We start from the raw sequence: 7,269 nt of genomic DNA on the forward strand, positions 1-7,269 counted from the left end.
AACATTGTTTCATGCATAAACTAACATACAGATGCAAAAGGAAACAAGGAAAGGAAAGAAGCAAGACAAAGAAAAAAAAAATTAAGCAAGGAAAGCAAACACTACTCCTACTGGTAACCTAAGTAGAGCATGGTCCAAATCACGTGAAGTGATACTTCCAAATGCAACCGTCAACACATTTGTTGGCCCATGTAGGAAAGAGCATGATTTACAAGAAAACCAAGCAAGAAAGTTAGAACAATGTAAACCAAAATGCTCGAAGCTTGAATGCATCTGTAGAAAAGTAAATACGGAAAGCACATGAAAGGCACGATGTGGACGTATGATGGTTTCCTATCACATTAGGCATGGTAGACAAGCATTTACACACATTCGAACTTGGCAAACGATCAAACATAAATAAACAAGAAAACTTTCATTTGACAATAGTGCTTGCTACATATGACTCCTCCAATGCATGAGCATTAGGATCATGCGATTCTGATGGAGGATGTGAACGCTATGAAATAGATTGATTTTTAGTTTAAACAACAGAGTGATGAGGAGCTTGGGGAGATTCAACATATTTCTAATTGGAAGTGGAACTAACCTTAAGGCTACGAGATCCTGACATAACCATCAGCTTGGGTTAAAGTGCCTTAGCAACTTGAGGAGTTTCCAATTCAATAGGAGATGGATCATCAAAGACAGGTTTCCTAGAAAGATCAATAGTAGAAAAATCATAATCTTGATGGGATGAATGAATGAAAAGGTCATGATAGCTATGATCTGAAAAATCAAGATGATGGCTAGCTACATCCTCATGATCTGACGAATCATAAAGAGGGAATGATGAAAAATGAGAAGTTTCACCCTCTATGTTTCTGGAAATGTAAGATGAGAGATTGGGTGGATTAAGGAAGATAGATTTATCCTCTCTGAAATCGGATGAATAACAGACATCCCACATGTTTTGTGAATGATTAGAAATAGAAAAATATGGAAATTTTAGGATAAAGAAGACAAGGTGTAGACAGAAGAAGGTCACCCTCCACCGTAGATTCTTGTTTATACTCCCACACATACTCATAAAAAAATTATAGCACAGGTTGGTTGTTCAACACTGTTATCGCTCCAAATATCACTCTTATGGTTTGTGATGCTACACTCATGGCCTAGGGCAACCCCCCCTTCTAGACCAGGTCCTAAAATTTAAAAAAATAGTGTTTTATCCCTTATACGTGACATTGCCCTGAGTTAAACGTGTGTATACGCGGGTAGGCATATACCCAACCCGCGTATATGTATTAAAACACTTCAGAAAATATAAAACTCCTTAATTTTGGGCAGAGATCGCGGGTTTTACCTACTGATCACCTATTAGTGCTGGTGGCCCAACTTTTCCCAACCAACTCCCAACTAAAAAACTACTTTGGGAGAGGTATAAAAAGACCTCAATGGGAAGGCCTAAAGGAGGAGAGAAGAGAGAGAAAGTTATTATCCTGAGATTTTTCCCTTGACCAGGTCTGAAGACCCTTGTGCCTTTTGCACTTCCCCCATTTGTACAGGAAACCCTTGTTTCCTTGTGTGTTGATGTTCATCCACTACTTGTGACATCATGGAGAAATTCATGGAAGGAGTTTGTTAAAGGCTTGAGGTTGGACGGATCTGGAAGGAAGCTTTTCTTGGAGCCTGCGAAAGGTGACTCAGGTGAAATTATTCCTCTTCTATACTTTATTTGTCTATAATAAAAGAAACACATGTCTTGGTTCCTGATATAGATATTCTTTATGTTTATGATATTCATGTTGGAATTCATATGTGAATGGTTGTTTAAAGCTCCTAACTAACTACCTTTTCTTTATAACATGAGGATGATTTCTTTGTAAGGTTTTGTCCATATATTGTTGTGTTCTTTGGAATTGGTTGTTTTGCAGGACAAAGGAGCAAAAGGAACTTGAAGAAGGGTTTGGACCCTAAAGGACCTTCTCAAACGTAGGACCTAAGGTACACCCCCTTATCATAGAATTTGCCTATCATAGCATAATGGCTGTGTGAATGTGTGTTTCTCTGTATAGACAACTTTTGGTCTACTAGGGTTTCAACCCAAAATCCCTAGGCGAACATTTCCCTTAATAGAATTGGCGACTCCACTGGGGACAACACTCTTGTTATTCCTAGTTTGGGTGTTTTCAAGCCAATCAGGGTTCAACTGCCTTTTTGTTTGTTGTTGTTGTGTGGTCTATTCTTGAATTCTAAGTTTTTCCAGTTCCTTCAGTTTCTTTTTTATTTTTCTTCAAATCTTTTATATACACTGTTTTTCTTAGTTACAGAAGTGTATATACATATGTTTCCTTAAGTGAACCCGCGTATACGCAGGTTTCCTTAGGCACAATCGCGTATAGACGCAATCTGTACATAAGTATAGTCGCGTATATCTTGCAATTTTCAAGATTTTTAAATCTTTTTTGTCTCTGAAGGTCTGTATGGTGGTTTGATTCAGTCTGAAACAGTCACTTTCCAGTATCAGTTGTTTGTTTTACAGCAAGTATCTTGTTCCAAATTCTCTCTGATTGTAAGGAGTATTGGTCTTGTTTTTGTTGTTGCAAGCGTCATCGCTTTTTGCTAAAGAACACAAGGTTTCTTGCTAGGAATCTTGGCTGCTCTGATTCATCAGGGCAGGAAGATTGATCTCAATCTTTCTGTTAAATCTTGCTTTTGGTGACTTTTTGTTTGCTTGACAAAACCACTTTTTGTGACCATCCACTTCTTAGTTTCATGGAAGTTGTTGATTGATACTTTCTTGAAATTTGTCTTTTTGATCTTTTTGGTTTTTGTTGCAAAATCTTTCATTGTTGCTTTTGATTGTTGAGAGCATCCTTAAACACTTCTCTTTTTGTTGAGTTTTTCATCCATTGTGGGGTGTCAAATTGCAAAAGTGTTTGTTGCCTATTTTTCAATCACAAAGATTCAGTCTTGTTGAGAGAATTTTTGAAAAGACTTTTTTGTTGTTATTTTTGAAGAAAACTTTTTGAAAAACTTAGTTTTTCTTTCTTGAAATTTGTTTTCATTTGGTTTCCTTTTAATGAATGAACGTGCTTTATGTTTGTCATGAAACTAGTTTTTAGTGTTTAGACAAAATGAATGGTAGCATCTCATATTCCATCTAGACATTTTAAGTGGCAAAATAAAAATTGATAAGGAATCAACTTTCATTTCTCATTTTTAGAGTAGTTTTAAATCTTGCATCAGCATATATTTGTTGCATTAGGATAGATTTGCATATCTTTTTAGGCATACATAGCTTTGTTAACTTTTGTGAGTGTGAAGCGTTAATTAATGAAAAGAAAAGAAAATTTGTTTTATTAGAAGTTCCTCTGAACCCTGTAGAAATTGCTTTTCATCGAAAAACAAAAACAAGTGCATGTGCATGTAGTTAGGTTTTTATTAATTTCTTTTGCATCGAAAAACACCACTAGTTTCACTTCCGTTATCCCATGACTTAAAGAACAACCTATTTTAAAATCAAGCACTAATTAAAATTCACTAAATTTTTTTTTTTAAGTTAGATACACCAACAATTTTTAGGATTTTAGGGCCTTGGATTAGGCGAGTGGAGAGTTAACTCTCCAAGGCCATTTAAATGTCAAACATAGGAGTCTGAATAGCGAGTGAAAATCCAATAGCATTAGGAATACCAGGAAATCTTTGGATTTGGGAGTTAAGCACGAGGGTCTGTAAGACAAGGAAGAGAGATACCCCCTCTCCTACTTGTCTGAACTTACCTCACGACTGTTCCGCCTGGCTTCTGCGACGAGTTGGTATCCATAGTTGCTACTCCTAAGGATCTACATAGGTGGCTGCGGAGGGGAATCCCGTGGCACCTGAGGTCGACGTTGCATCACTCTCAACGGTACTACTGGAGGGCACCCTTTCAAAGCTTGGGGGCTTGCACCGGTGCAGGCTGTTGTTAGGAGGTCAGCGTAACTTCCTCTGTTACCTTCGTTGATAGGACTGGGCCCTCATCATCCCAGACTATCTTCGGAAGGCCCCTTAATTCACTTTCTTGTATTTTGGTGTCCGGTCCTAATCACTTGGAGTGGAAATACTTGGAATTTGTTTGACTAGCTGATATCTTTAGGGACTTTATAATGTGTGCTTTGTGCTCTTAGTTGGCCTAGCTTTCAATTTTTTGAGTCTTTAGTTAGATCATAACAAAAATTCAAAGTGGTTGACCGATCTCCTAAACAGTCTCGAAGACTTCGTGTTCTTTCACCACCAAGTTTAGAGCCTTCTCCTAGAAGGCGTAGAGGTAATACTGCTGGTGGGTTTCGTCCCATGGCAGTTGACGCATCGGGGATTGATCCTCCTCTCGGGGGCATTAGTGTTCAAGCAAGGCCTGGAACTTCCGCGGAACAAGAGAGGAACACTCCAGTTCTTTCTCAAGTTCTCTTTCAAGCGGAGAATACAATAGAGGTAGAAGAACTCTCAGAGTCGTTAGCAGCTCCGAATTCTCCCCTACCATCTAGTCATCCGGACATATTACAATAAGTTGGGACTCTGACGCATATACTATCAAGTCCAGGTTACGCTACGCGCTTACCATTGATGACCACTACTGGAAGCATGACTTTTAATACAAGTGCTACAACTATGCAGACTCCAACATTGGTGCAAGGGGGAGGAACGATTTCCATCTCCTCTGCTTCTTTGTTTGGATCTTTTGCTAGCACATCTTTAGTTGGGTCTACCTCCATTCCATCCACGAGTGGAAATTCCCAAACCAATGCTTTTGGTTCTAGATTCTTCCCATTTGGCACCCATTCACAGGGTATTCATCAGTTTCATTTAGTGCCGCCACGTCCATGATGGGCAGATCGGCTTCATTCCAGGGTTTTCCTTTTAGAAGTGGTCATATACCACATTCCAACCCGACGATAGGATCCATGCCTTTTTCTTCTATAGGAAAAAGTAGCAATCCTTTCCAAGGTTGGACTAACCCTGGGGTTAGTGGTGCGGGGACTGGGAATCCGTTTTTCGGCCAACAAGGGAATAGGCTGTACTCCATAGTTAGTTCGTTTCAAAGTATTCCTCCCTTAGCTTCGGCTTGGAATCCGTATAAGGGGTTATCAACTCCTTATAATACTTTAGGAGGAAACTTTGCTGGTTATGGAGGCTTTGCGGCCGGCGTTGGTCAAACTCCAAATTTTGCTGGATCATAAGGCTTGCCTTTTGGTTCAGCCAGTTCCATTGGTTACTTTGGGCAGCCTGGTGCCTTCCGAAATCCAGGCCAATCTTTTCAGAACTTTGGGTGTTCCACCCAGTCTGGGTGGAATCCCCAAGGTCCTCCTAGGCTTCTGTTTCTAGCAATGTTGAACTTGCCAGATCTCACTAAGTTAAGAAACGATCCAATCAAGTACAATCTGGCCTGGCCTCTAGTCCCAACCAAACTCCCTTCGGACATTCCAAAATTCGAAGGGAAGAGCGGTGAAGACCCAGGCGACCATGTAACCACATTCCATTTGTGGTGCTCATCTAACTCCCTTATCGATGACTCGATTAGGTTGAGACTTTTTCAACGCACCTTGACTAGTAATGCGGCCAAATGGCATATAGAGTTGCCAGGGGGCAGCTTTACATCTTTCACTAACTTAGCCAATATTTTCTTAAATCATTTCCAATTGCCTATCCGTTATGATGCCGGAACTGAACTTCTGGCCACTTTTCGTCAGGATAAGGCAACTAACATTTCTGACCATATTCAGGAATGGAGATGGAGAAAGAGGCTCATTAAAGCCGAAATCCCTTCGAAGTACCATCTCGAATGGTTTTTGAAATCTTTATAACCCGAGATCTCCAAGGATGTCTCCATGTCTGGAGTCTTTTCTGAGGAGCAAGCCATTTTTAGGGCCCAACAATTAGAATTGATCTACTCTCAGTCTGGGATCCTACAAAAATACTTGCCAAATGCTCTTGGATCTAAGGTTGACATAGCTAAGTCGAAGACAGTTCCCCACGCGGATGATATCGTTGGGTTGGTAGACACAAATGCGGTGAACTTGTTAAACCAATTGCAGCAGTTGTCTTTACAAACTGCTTCTATCAACCAAGTCACATCGTCTAACCCTCCAGCTTCCCAAACCTCTTTGATTAATGTCGTCCAATCTGATAACCCCAAAGGAAATCAAAATTCCAATGGGAAAAAGAAAGGATGAGGTAAGAAAAAGAATCAGGATGGGAAGGCTGATGCAAATAAATCTGGAAATAATGCTGGTGGTGGTAGAAATGAGTCTAGAAATAAAGTCAAGTTTCCATGCAAGTTGTGCGGTGGAGACCATTTAACTCACCTCTTCCCTAATATTGAATATGCTCAACGATTTTTAGGGCAGCAAGGGACTTCTAGTTCTCAAGCTGTGTTAACCAACCCTTTTCCCCAAGGGCAACAACTTCTTGCTGGCGCGAGTTCAAATCCTGGTACCTCCGCAGGGGGCAACTAGGAAGGGGAAAAATCATCAAATGCTTTCATGATGGGTTCTAACGTCCATGTGGCTACTCGGTCACGTGATTATCGTGAAGCTGAAACTTCCAAGGACAAGACTATTCCCGGAAATACCGACCTTCATATTGAGTGACCCCCTGTCGAGACTATACCACGGATACCAAAAGGTTCTGCTAAACACGAGACTATTAATCCTAATGCTAGGGCTACCCGGAATTACTCCATCATTGAGGATTTGGATTAGAGTCCGTGCACCATGTCCGCTTTAGAGGTTCTCCAGTAATGTCCGGCTCAGCGAAGTACTTTACTTTCTGCGATTGGGGCAGTCGATCCAAATAACTCTTTAGTGCTCACTTTTGACATGTTAAATGTCAAAAAGTGACTCCCTCATCATATGGCTTTCCAAATAAAGTCTACATATCGAAAAACTAACATTTTTCGTACCGTTATCGATGAAGGAGCTTCCACGTGCGTCATGTCAATGTCATGTTGGAAGGCCATTGGATTGCCTTCGATTGTTCCTTCACCTACTGTCTTGACTGCATTTGATGGTCATTCTCATAAGCCACATGGGATTATCCTGGCCTTTCCTATATGTGTTGGGGGGAAGGTCGTCAATATTGAAGTAGAAGTCATAGATGCTAACCTAGACTATAATCTTCTCTTAAGAAGGAACTGGGTATACGAAATGGACATCATTGTTTCAACTCTGTTTCGTGTCATTTGCTTTCCTCATGAGGGGAAAATCGTTAAGGTTGATCAATTGGATTATTGTCTAGTCGATCCTCAAG

Source organism: Pinus tabuliformis, chromosome J (assembly GCF_031772625.1).
Source record: "Pinus tabuliformis cultivar Carrire ecotype Pingquan chromosome J, CPIR1, whole genome shotgun sequence".
Taxonomy (NCBI): Eukaryota; Viridiplantae; Streptophyta; class Pinopsida; order Pinales; family Pinaceae; genus Pinus; species Pinus tabuliformis.